Source organism: Phodopus roborovskii, unplaced genomic scaffold (genome assembly GCF_943737965.1).
Source record: "Phodopus roborovskii unplaced genomic scaffold, PHOROB, whole genome shotgun sequence".
NCBI classification, from domain to species: Eukaryota; Metazoa; Chordata; class Mammalia; order Rodentia; family Cricetidae; genus Phodopus; species Phodopus roborovskii.
The window spans coordinates 4,573,097-4,586,594 of NW_026126436.1; the positions used below are offsets into that span (position 1 = coordinate 4,573,097).

The 13,498-nt window shown below is 38.6% G+C and overlaps 1 pseudogene; it reads right to left on the reverse strand.

Annotated features, from left to right (window-relative positions):
- Nucleotides 1-456: 456 nt before the first annotated feature.
- On the reverse strand, nucleotides 457-630 carry LOC127224489 (uncharacterized; annotated as a pseudogene).
- Nucleotides 631-13,498: the final 12,868 nt, after the last annotated feature.

The following is a 13,498-nucleotide window of genomic DNA, read 5'->3' on the forward strand; positions in this document are numbered from 1 at the left end:
TCTCTGTTTTATTAACTTGAATCATCTCTCATCTCTTTGCTGAATTCTGCATTTTTGGACTTATCAGCTCAGTTTGTCATATATAACTTTAGTTCATCAAGATATCCCTTATAGTTGGTCAGCTAACATAGGGCATCAAGTGTCCAGTGCCCCCTTCAGATCACTTCATGACTGTTCTATATACTTAAGTATATATATATTTGATGTTGGATGCATGTATATTTACAACTGTTATATAATTGGTCCCTTTATCTTTATATAATGATTTCTTCCAATTTTAACTGATAGATATTTTTTTGTGCTATGACTACTACTATTAGCTTCTAATTTCATTGTGTAGGGCATCCTATTCCTTTAATATTTGTATGTGTGCTCATTTGTAAAGTTAGTTCATAGAAGCATTTCTTTTAACTGTCTTTTCCTTGTTTTTTTTTTTTTTTTTCCTAAACAGAAAGCCATTCAGACTGTGTTCCCTCCCAGGAGAGAGAAGAACAATCATTAATAGAGAACAGAAGTTGCAGCATGTTCACGAGAGAACTCTGAACTTCCTAGTGTTTTCCATTATTCTACACAGTCAGAGAGAAACTCTCTAGCAACGAACATTGAAATTATCCCCGAAAGTACAGTCATAAGGGTTTGCAAGATAGGTGGGCAGATTTTTAAAATTAATTTTTAGAATACAATACAACAGAAACTATTTTATTATGACATTTTTATTCATATGGGTAATTAGACTTCGTTATGTTCCCCCACCCTGTTCCCTAATCATTCACACACACACACACACACACACACACACACACGGAATCTGAACCAAGAGCTCAACCAGAACTTAAGACAGCCTACTAAACACTGGGCCTCAGGACCCAAAGTCACCCTGAGTGGCCCCAGGCTGAAACCAAGCATTATCAAGATGATTCCCAACCTGATGGATTGGAGCAAAAATAAACAAAGACCCAAACAACAATCAAATATGTGATCAGATATCTATGCTCCAAATTTCAAAATTGAAGATGCCTCAGTTCCATCACAAAAATACAAACATGAGCAACCAAGATAAGACAAATTCAAAACCCTTCCAGAAGCCAGCACTCTTACAGTAATACTCCCCAAGGATATCAATTTTACTGAAGTACAAGACAAGGGGCTCAAACCTTAACAAGGTTGTGAATAAAAATCTCAATGAAGACCAGGAAAATAAAGTCAATTGAATAAAATAATGAAAACAGTTCAAGATACAAAAATAGAATTTAACAAATAAATAGAATTGTTAAAGAAAAAATGAACTGAAATAAAATTTAAGGTGAAAAACTCAAAAAGTCAACCCAAAAGCCAAGATTAAAAATCCTCACCAACAGACTGGATAAAGTAGAAAAGAGAAGTTCAGGTCTTGAAAACAAGGTGGGAGAGGATAGCTCAGTAAAAGAAAATGTTAACTATAAAATAAATCTTGGGTATTATGAAAGCACAAAAGCTATGAATACTAGGTGGAGAGGAAGAAGAAGATGACACTCAAGTCAAAGACACAGAAAGTAATTTTTGACAAAATCACAGTAGAAAATTTCCACAGTCTAAAGAAAGAGATGCCAAGAGGCATATAGAACACCAAATAGACTGGATCTGAAAAGAAACTCTCTGAGTCATATAATAACCAAAACACTAAAATTCAGAATAAATGTATGATAATAAAAGCTTAGAGGAAAAGGGACCAACTCACAGGTGAAAGCAGACCTATTAGATTAACATCTGACTTTTCAATAGAGACTCTGAAAGCTGGAAGGGCCTGGATGCATGCTGTACAATGCCTGAGGAGTCAGAAATGCCAAACCAGGCTACAATACCCAGTAAAGCTGTCAATTGTTATGAAAAGAGAAATAAAAACATTTCATGATAAAAAGCAATTTTTGTTCACAAACCCAGCTCTACAGAACACACTAGAAGGAAAACTTCATGTGAAGCAGTCAATTCACCCAGGAGAAAATAAGAAATAATTCCAGAATAGTTAAAAGGTCTAAAACAACAACAAAAACCCCCAGTAAAATAAAATGTATTAATAAACATTGCTCAATATTAACAGATTCAATTCCTCAATAAAATGACACAGGCAAATAGACTGGATTAGAAAACAAGACTCATCTTTTTGCAACCATCAAGGACAGATACTATGTCAGAGTACAAGGATGTAAAAGGTATTCCAAGAAAATGGAACTAAGAAACAAGCTGAAGTTGCTATTCTAATGTTTGATAAAAATTGATTTAAAACCAAAACTAATTAGAAGATAATGAAGGATACTTCATGGTCATTAAAGAAAAAACTCACCAACAGTGTAGTATAATAAACATTCATGCATCAAATGCAGGTGCAATCTCATAATAGATTTTGTTCTGATGTGTTCCCATCCCTCACTGCCCTGTATGGACCCCACCACTGTTTCTTTTCCTTCCTAGAGAACTCACCTTCTACTTCCATGCCAGACATGTCCAGTTACCCTCCTTTCTTGTATTATTTGTCTTGTTGATGTGACAAAATACTTCACAAAAGCAAATTAAGGAAGTGATGGTTTGTCTGAGCTTACAGTTCCAGGGGATATAGTTCATCATGTGTCAGAGAACGGATGACAGCAGGAGCAGGAGGTGGTCACATGGCATCCACAGTCAGAAGCAGCGAGGAATGCTAGTGCTCAGCTCCTGTCTCCTCCTTATGACACCCAAATTTAGAATGGGACTTTCCACCTCAATAATCCAGAAAATCCTTCACAGGCCTCCCTAGACGATGTCTTCATGGTGATTCTGTACCTTGCCAAGTGGTATGCTGATGCGGAGTCTGTCAGGTATATGTCCAGGAGTGTATCATGTGACTCGTCTAATGCCCTATGTTTAAGAAGAAAAGTCCAAAGTGGTTTCTGTAGTATCTGCACCTGTTTACTTTCAATGGCATTTGTTGTACTTTCTATTCTTTGTGATAAGTATTCCTTGTTAAGACAGAACTCAAAGGAATTATAATTTGCCTTTGTCTGGTGGCTATGGAACTGAATACTTTCCCAAGTATTTTTGGTCATTTGTGTTTCTTTCTAAGAAATATTTTTTTTTACTTTGAAAAGTTCACACATGTATATAATAAAATATGACTATATCTAACCTTGACTTCCGTTTCCAAATTTCCCCCTTTCCCTCATCATGCCCTCACTCAACTTCATGTCTTTTTTTTTAATAACTCACTAACTCCAGTTAGTGCTGTCCAGTGAATGGGTGTAGTCTAAGCAGTCTTCTGGATACTATATCCTAGTATAGAATAATTTTCCATCATCCAGTAACTATCCACTACCAATAACTTCTCAGCTAGGGGTGGGTGAATTGATGATTATCGTAGGCACAGCATGTATAGAAGCAGCATTTATGATTTACATATCAATCCCAGTACCCATTCCCTACCTCCCTTCCTCCAACTTTGCTTCTACCCCACCCTCTCATGATCCACAAACACCCTCCTCTCCAATCCCCCTCCCATCCACATGTAGGGTAAACCTTCCAGGAGGGGTCATCTAAATCTGTGAAGTCATTTGGAGTAGGGACTAGGCCTTCTCTCCTATCTCTATGTTAAGGGAGTATCCCTCCATGGGGGATGTGCCCCCAAAGTCTTTTTGTGCATCAGGGATACATCCTGGTTCCACTATCAGAGGTCCCTTAGACTGCCCAGACCTTTTAGCTGAGACCTATGTTCAGGGGTCTGAGTCAGTCCCATGCTAGATTCCCAGCTATCAGTCTAGGGGCCCATTAGCTCCTGCTTGTTCAGGTCAGCTGTCTCTATGTGTTTCTGTAGCTTGGTCTTGTCCTCCCTCTCTGCATCTGGATTCAAGTTTTCTTGAGGGCTCTATGATGGTGGATAAGTTAGTTGATGATTTCATTATCAGGGAAGGGTGTTTTTGGTAGCCTTTCCATTGTTACTCAAATTGTTAGTTGGGGTGAACATTTCTCTAGGTTCAGGTTTCTCTTCAAACCTATAATGGCTCTGTCTTTTATTCTCTCTATCTCTCTCTTTCTTTTTTCTTTTGTATATTTCTCCTGTGACTCAATCTTCCTAGTCCCACATGCTTTCCTCTCCTCCTCTTCTCTTTCTGCTAGTTCACTCTCCACTCACTGCACCCCCTCTCCCCATATGCTCAGGAGATCTTGTCCCTTTCCCCTTCTGTGAGGGAACTTGTATGAAACTCTTAGAATCCTCCTTGTATCCTAGTATCTCTGGCAGTGTGAATTATAGGCTGGTGATCTTTGCTCTATGTCTAAAATTTATATGAATGAGTACATACCATGTTCCTCTTTTTGAGAATGGGTTACCTCATTCAGGATGGTTTATTCAAGTTCCACCCACTTGCCTGCGAATTTCAAGATTCCATTGTATTTTTCCGCAGAGTAGTATTGCATTATGTAAATGTACCACATCTTCTTTATCCATTCTTCACTTGAGGGGCATAATGCTTCTATGAACATAGTTGAGCACATATCTTTATTGTATGGATGTGGATCATTTGGGTATATGCCTAAGAGGGGGATTGGCGGATCCTGTGGTAAACTGATTCCAGTACTGACCTCAAAAATGGCTGTACAAGTTAGCACTCCCACCAGCAGTGGAGGAGTGTTCCCCTTTCTCCACATCCTCTCCAGCATAAGTTGTCATTGGTATTTCTAATTTTAGCCATTCTGGCAGGAGTAAGATGGTATCTCAGAGTTGTTTGATTTGCATTTCCCAGATAGCTAAGGATGTTGAGCACTTTCTTAAGTGATTTCAGCCTTTTTTATTTCCTCTATTGAGAGTTCTCTATTCAGTTTTGTATCACATTTTCTAAATAGGGTTATTTGGTGTTTTGTTGACTGGTTTCTTGAGTTCTTTGTGTATTTTGGGGATCAGCCCTCTGTCAGATGTAGGATTGGTTAACATCTTTTCCCAGTCTGTGGGCTGCCTTTTGGTCTTGTTAACTGTGTCCTTTGCCTTAAAGAAGCTTCTAAGTTTGAGGAGGGCCCATTTATTAATTGTAGATCTCAGTGTCTGTGCTACTGGTATTATGTTCAGGAAGCCAGGAAGTGGTCTCCTGTACCAATTTGTTCAAGGGTACCTCCTACTTTCTCTTCTAAGAGGTTCAGTATGGCTGGATTTATGTTGAGGTCTTTGATCCATTTGGACTTGAGTTTTGTGCATGGAAATAGACATGGGTCTATCTGCAGTCTTCTACAAGCCATCATCCAGCTGTGCCAGTACCATTTGTTGAAGATTCTTTCCTCCTCCCATTGTATAATTTTAGCTGTTTTGTCAAGAATCAGGCATTCGCAGGTGTATGGGTTAATATCAGGATTTTCTATTCAATTCCATTGGTCTACTTGTCTATTTTTGTGCCAATACCAGGCTGTTTTCAGGACTATAGCTCTATAGTAGAGCTTAAAGTCAGGAATGGTGATGCCTTCTGAAGTTCCTTTATTGTACAGGGTTAATTTGGCTATCCTGGGTCTTTGTTTTTCCATATAAAGTTGATTATTATCCTTTCAAGGTCAGTGAAGAATTGTGGTGGGATTTTAATGGGGATTGCATTTAATCTGTAGATTGCTTTTGGCAAGGTTGCCATTTTTACTATGTTCATCCTATCTATCCAAGAGCATGGAAGATCTTTCCATTTTCTGATATCTTCTTTAATTTCTTTCTTTAAAGACAAAAAGTTCTTGTTATATAGGTCTTTCACTTGTTTGGTATGTTTATGTTGTTTGTAGCTATTGTAAAGGTTGATGTTTCTCTGATTTCTTTCTCAGCCCCTTTGTCATCTGAATAAAATAGGATTACTGATATTTTTTGAGTTTATCTTGTATCATGCTAGTTTGCTGAAGGTGTTTATCAGCTGTAGGAGTTCCCTGGTAAAGTTTTGGGTCTCTTATGTAAACTATCATATCATCTACAAATAGTGAAAATTTGACTTCTTTCTTTCCAATTTGTATCCTCTTGATCTCCTTTTGTTGTGTTATTGCTTTAGCTAGAACTTCAAGTACAATATTGAAGAGATATGGAGAGAGAGGGCAGCCTTGTCTTGTTCCTGATTTTAGAGGCATCACCTTAACCTTCTCTCCATTTAGTTTGATGTTGACTGTTGGTTTACTGTATATTGCTTTTATTATGTGTAGGTATGTTCCTGTTGTCCCTGATCTCTCCAAGACCTTTATCATGAAAGGGTGTTGAATTTTGTCAAAGGATTTTTCAGCATCTAGGGAGATGATCATGTGGTTTTTTTTTTTTTTTTTTTTTTCTTTTTCAGTTTGTTTATATTGTGGATCACATTGATAGATTTTTGTATGTTAAACCATCCCTGCAACCCAGGGATGAAGCCTACTTTGTTATAGTGGATGATTTCTCTGATGTATTCTTGGATTCGGTTTGCCAGTAATTTATTGAGTATTTTTGAATCAGTGTTCATGAGGAATATTGGTATATAGTTTTCTTTCTTAGTTGTGTCTTTGTGTGGCTTGGGTACCAAGGTGATTGTGGCCTCATAAAAAGTTTGGTAATGATCCTTCTGTTTCTATTATGTGGAACAATTTGAGGAGTATTAGTATTAATTCTTCCTTGAATTTCTGGTAGAATTCTGCACCAAAGCCATCTGGCCCTGGGCTTTCTTTAGTTGGAAGGCTTTTGATGACTGCTTCTATTTCATTAAAGGTTATAGGTCTGTTTAAGTTGTTTGTCTGTTCTTGATTTAATTTTGGTAAGTGATAGTTATCCAGAAATTTGTCGATTTCCTTTGAATTTTTAAATTTTGTGCAGTACAGGTTTTCCAAGTATGACCTGAAAACTGTCTAGATTTTCCCAGTGACCGTTGTTATGTCTCCCTTTTCATTTCTGATTTTGTTAATTTGCATGATCTCTCTCTACTTTTTGGTTATTTTGGATAAAGGTTTGCCTATCTTGATGATTTTCTCCAAAAACTAACTCTTTGTTGCATTAATTTTTTTTATTGTTTTCCTGGTTTCTACTCCTCTGGGGTGAGTTTGCTTCTTTTTGTTGTAAGGCTTTCAGTTGTGCTGTTAATTCTCTAATGTGACTATCCTCCATTTTCTTCATATGGGCTCTTAGTGCAATGAGCTTCCCTCGTAGTATTGCTTTCAAGGTGTCCCATAAGTTCGGGTATGTTGTGTCCTCATTCTTGCTGAATTTTAGGAAGTCCCTAATTTCTTTCTTTATGTCTTCTTTGACCAAGGTATGGTGCAATTGCACATTGTTCAGCTTCCATGAGTTTGTAGGGTTCCTGCAATTTGTGTTGTTGTTGAATTCCAACTTTTAAAGCATGGTGGTCTGATGAGATACAGGGGACTATTCCAATTTTTTTGTATCTGGTGAGGTTTGTTATGTCACCTAGTGTGTGGTTGATTTTAGAGAAGGTTCCATGTAGAGTTGAGAGAAGGTGTATTCTTTTGTGTTTGGATGAAATGTTCTATAGATGTCTGTTAAACCCAATTGGGACATAACTTCTGTTAGTTCTTTTGTTTCTTTGTTAAGTTTCTGACTGGTGGTCCTTTCTAGCTGTGAGAGTGCGGTGTTGAAGTCTCCTACTGAAAGTGTGCAAGGTTTTACATGAGCTTTGAGTTTTAGTAGCGTTTCTTTTATGAATGCGGTGCCTTTGTATTTGGGGAAAGATGTTCAGAACTGAGACTTTGTGTTGATGGATTTCTCCTGAGATGAATATGAAATGACCATCTTTATCTCTTTTGACTGATTTTGGTTTGAAGTCTAACTTGTTAGATATCAGGATAGTCATACCTGCTTGCTTCTTGGGTCCATTTGATTGGAAGATATTTTTCCAACCCTTTATCATGAGGTAATGCCTATCTTTGAAGCTTAGAAGCTTTGTTTCTTGTATGCAGTAGAAGGATGGATTCTGTCTTCGTATCCATTCTGTTAGCCTGTGTCTTTTTATAGGCAAGTTAAGACCATTAATGTTGAGGAAAAGTAAGGATCATTGATTGTTAAAGCTTGTTTGTTTTCGATTTGTTGGTGGTGGTGGTATTGTGAATATATTTGTTCTGCTTTACCCTTGGGTTCTGATGAAGTGGATTATCTATCGCCTATGTCTTTGTGAGCTTGGTTAACTTACTTTGGTTGGAGTTTCCCTTCCGGAACTTTCTGTAGGGCTGGATTTGTAGATATGTATTGTGAAAATCTGGCTTTGTTATTAAATATCTTGTTGTCTGGGTATAATATCCTGGGCTGGTATCCGTCGACTCTTAGTACATCTATCCAGGACCTTCTGGCCTTGAGAGTTTCCATGGAGAAATCAGGTATAATTTTGATATGTCTGCATTTATATTTTGATATGTCTGCCTGGTTGCGACACTAGACCTGCCTATACACTCTGGACCACCGTGAAAACCAGCATGCCTGATCTCTGACCCCCACCACCAGTTCTCTGTCTGAGCTCTGGCTCAAAACCAGAGATCTGCCTATCCTGAGTCCCTGCCTGCTGGATCTTTGACACCCTTTGCTGGAACTCTGCTGGAACCTGATCTTTGAACCCCTGCCTGAGGAGAGACCTCCTAGAGAGCTTGAACCACCCAGAACTACAGACATTGAAATTCTGACCCACCTAAGCCCACCTGTAAGGAGTAAGGTTTTTCTTCCCGCCGGTCTTGTCCCACTGCCATCCCAGCCCCAAATAACGCCCAGAGACTCTCTATTTGATATAATTCTGTTGGCCAATTACTTGTGTCTTATCGGCTAGCTCTGTCTTAATTAACCCTGAGATATACTGTTGGCCACTGATGGCAGGGCTATCGGTCCCTGTGTCACTAAGCTATATTTCCTGTACCTGCATCTTTGGTTTGCCAGTATCAGTAGGATTTCTCTCCACCACAGACATGTCCACTCCTAGAATCACTTTTTCACCAGAACTCACAACTAACCTTAAAGGCAGGACTATTTCTATCTCATCTCACTTTTTGGAAGAGGTTTCTACTTCTTCTCACTGCGCAGGAAGCTGTATGGATGGAGTTGTGGTCAGTATAGTTTTTGTGGTTTTTTTTCTTTTTTTTTTTTTTTTTTTTTTTTCATTGTCAAGACAAAATCAGATTAAGGAATGGGTTTGGGGTGTGTGTGTGTGTGTGTGTGTGTGTGTGTGCTCACACACTCACGCAGTCATTGTGGTGAGAAGACACAACGGCAGGAGCATAAGGTGGCTGTGTTCACATTGGATCCATAGACAAGAGATAGAGAAAAACGAGTACTGATTCTTTTCCTTCTGTTTATTCAGTCTAGGACTCCAGCCCATGAGATGGTGCCAAGCACATTCAGAGTGCATTTTCCCTCCTTAGGTTTATCCTTTCTGATAACACCCACTGTGGATATTCCCAGAGGTTGGTCTCCTAGGCAATGCAAAACCCAATCAAGTTGACATGTATATTAACTGTCACAAGATGTGCTATGCTTTGTCTATGCTTGTCAGGTGACCTTCCGCTGTCTTGTGGGTTTCTAATGTATTCTCTTTTTCTCTTGAGTTCACTTTTTAAATTCTGACTTTCTTCTTCCCTGGGTCAGACAGTGACTGCAATCTTAGCTAAAGATGCCTATCTTTTGAGTAGAGAATTTAATCAAAGTGTACTTGGTATAGCGACTAATAAAGATTGATTGTGTGATTTTCTAACTTGCTCTCTCACAGTTTGGTAGATGCTTTTTTCTTTCCCTATCACGAGTGTCCTCCATGATAGTTTTCTTTGGTGGAATGCTTTGTGTTCTTTGCTTTTGGTTTGGCTACAACTAGAAAATTTTGCTTTTTAGTAACTTATACGGCTTTCACAAAATATCTCATACTCATGATAGTCAGTTTTCATTCCATAATATCTTTCATTATATATGAAAACATTACACTGTCACTCTTCATGCTATTGATGTCAAAATTAATATATTTAATGATTTTTTATATCTAGTAAGAATTTCTTATAGCTGCTGTTGCTTTTAATGGTTTTGTCTTTAACTCAAATGACAAAAACATACTTTTAGAGTACTGCAGTATTCTGAATGCAATCATCTACTACTTACAATATTGATATTTTTACCTTCTTACAATTTATGTTACTAATCAACAGGTTTTTAATTCAGATTAAGAACTCCCTTTACTAGTCTCTGTAAGATCAGCCCAGTGGTATTGATCTCCCTTGGCTTTATTTGTCTGGGCAAGTTTTTTTATTTCTTTTTCATTTCTGAAAGAGAATATTGATAGGTGAAGTATTCTTATTTGTCAGGGTTATATTTTTTTCCTTTGATCAGCACTTTTAATGTAGACTTCCCAGTTAATAGCAGGGATGCAATCTTAGAAATGTGTCTTTAGTTGTCTCTGTCATTGCACAAACTTCACAGAGTACTCTTACATAAATATTGATTACAATGTCATTGGCAAAATAATCCTCGAACCACCATAATCTCATTACAGGGCCACAGACCTGAGACCTGAGCATAATGGACTCTTGGATAGAATGCCATCTAGGCCATAAAACTCAGCATGCAGACAGCACAATCTGCCAAAACTAAAACAAAGGCCCGTCTCATCAAAGTCCATATAGTTCTGGGAAAGTCTCTAAATGTCCTAACCTTGCTTTTTGTTTTCATTGTTCTGTTTCTGGCTAACTGTTCTTGTTAACTGATGTCTGTCAACCTAGAACTTGGTGTTGTGCTTACAAAGTCATCCTGAGAAAGGTTGGGCACTACACTGGGATCCCAAACACCCAGTGTAGTCACTGGCTGGCAAATAAAGCCTTTTAATGGCTTAAACCCATGTCTAATCAGTCTTCTCTGGTGAATAATCCACACAGCCTATGTGACAGTTTAGGCCACTTCTCCTGACTTGAAGGGTTTCTTCTGAGAACCTGCTGACAGCTCTGTTAGGATCCCCTTGAACAATGATGCCATTCTTATCTCTTTCTGTCTTAAGAATTCTTTCTTGGTCTTTGGTGTTGGGTACTATTGTTATGCCACGTCTTCTTGGTGAACTCTTCTTTATTTTGAATGTTACAGGAGATTGCTAAGTGCCCTGTTTCTGGATGTCCTATTTCCCAGGGTTGGAAATTTTTAGCCAGTTATTTTCTGTAACGTTTTCTCCACCTTATCCTTTGAAAAGTCTCATTTTAAAAATGTTAGGTCTCTTAATGGCACCTCATAGCCACTCAAAGTACACAGACTGGCTACTACAGATTTGTGAATGGATACTTGCCTTTGGTTCTTGAGAGGACATCAGCAGAGCGCTTGGTGACTGATACACATACATCTTAATAGGATATTCTGCAACATGGCCTGTTTCTGAGTCTCTAGAGAATCTTACTATGCTATCTGAGAGAAAATAACCAGTGCGTCTAGTATGTATGGGAAGTGGAGGAAGCCTTGTGTTTGTGAAGTACTGAGAGGATATATTGACATGAGCTACCCCTGTCAAGGACCAAAGGCTCAGACCCATAAAAAAAAAAATGGTAGAGCCTTCTCAGGTTGGGCTCTGGAAAATGGCAAGGCCTTCCGTTCTTTACTGAGTGTGAATGTTGATAGTGTGTGCTGAAAATACCCATTGTAGCCTTCTCCCCCCCTCACCCATATGTATGACCTGAAGACTGTTCCCCTACAAAGACTGCTCACTTGGAGATTAACTAATCTGTCACCTTGATCCAGCTGTATATCAAAATCCCTACCTCCTTATTTATCAGTATGTATTAGCCTACCTCCTTGATTCATCTGTATGCAATAACACCACCTCTCTATTTAACTGTATATAATAAACACAGTGATCTTCCATGGTGCTGTGGATTCTTCATCAGAGATCCTAGATCAGTCAGACACAGTTTCTCTGTGTCCATATGTCTAAAATTCCTTTACCAACCCTAGTCATGTTTCCAAACCCCCAAATTCTGTGGAAGCCACAAGAGGAACCTGTTTCTAGGCCTTTGCTTGCTTCTGCCCTTTAGCTGTCCTGTCTGCTACTACCTGCCACCATGTTCCAAATCCTCCTGATTTATTGACAATGCTTTCTGGCCTTAAAGACTGGGTTCTAGCCTGGTCTGATTGCCTCAGCACTTGAGCATTTGTCTGTCTGTATTTTTCATATTTTTCTTATCATGTCTGTTCATAAGGTCTCTTGTCCACTGGATTCTGTGTTCTAGTATGTGTGACAGTGACTAACATATAAGGAGTTTCATCATGTCTGCTTCAGAGGCCAGCAAAATCTTACCCTCTCTCTGCCTGTCTGGGTAAATAGTTTTTTTGGTCCACACATGCTCATTTATGTCTGGATTTTCTGTGGCTTCCTTTTCACTACAATGAAAGCTCTGAACAGTGGCAACAATCATGATATGACTTGCAAATTATAAAGCATTTCGGGTGCATTCCTAAAGAAAGTTTGTCAATCACTGAACTAGAGGACGAATCAAGAATCAACCAAAGCATAACAGGTATTTATTTGGTTTTAATCCCTTTTACAGAGTTTTTATTTATTTTTATTTTTGTGTATGAGTGTTTTGCCTACATATATGTAGGCCAATTGAATGAAAGCCTGGTGCCCATGGAGGCAAGAAGAGGGTGCAAGATTCCCTAGAACTGGAGTTAACAACTACTTGTAAGCTGCCATGTATGGGTGTTGGGAACTGACTCAGTCCCCTCCAAGACAGTAATTACTCTCAACCACTGAGCCATCTCCCTAACTCCAGGTTTCTTCAGATATTAAATGAGGCTCCAGTTTTCAAGGTAATACATAAATTTTTGTGTACTTCTACAATTACTTCTTTGAAATAATCTGTAAAAATCAAGTTTCTTGAATTAAGCTTATCTATGATTTCAGTACTTTGAACACATTGTCCAATTGTTCTCCATGAAAAAAAATATCCTCTATATCAGCAGTGTATGGGGAACTATTTTTCCTGCATCCTTTACAAGGAACTACCGTTCCTTGCAAAGAAGTTACAGAATTTTAAGTAAAGGTAAAATTGCAGATGTTCCTGGCTGAGTTAGTGTCAAGAACTCTGAAATGTCCTTTTCACCCCTTCCCTATAAGCAACTTGGCCAGGGAAAAGAAAAACTCTCCCCTGCACATCAATTAGGCAGTTAGTCACTTGGTGTCAACTATAGTGAACTACAATGAACAAACAACAGGGATAAAATGCTAAGACTCTATACAGTGTGTGTGTGTGTGTGTGTGTGTGTGTGTGTGTGTGTGTGCGCGTGCGTGCGCGCGCGCGTGCGCATGTGCACGCACATGTGCATTCATGCATGCATGCATGCATGTGTGTGTTAAGAACAATGCTCTGATTTACTGATTTTGTTTTTCATTTTTATGGGTGGATTCATTGACCTGCTATGGGTCAGAACAAATGGAGGCAAATGCAGCTTCCTAACAAATAATCCATGCCCTTGAGTGTTGTGTCTGCAGGGGATCTGTGTGTGCTTTATAAGCAGAACTGATGGATCAGTGTTTCCCAGGACTCTCAATTTCTTCCTTTT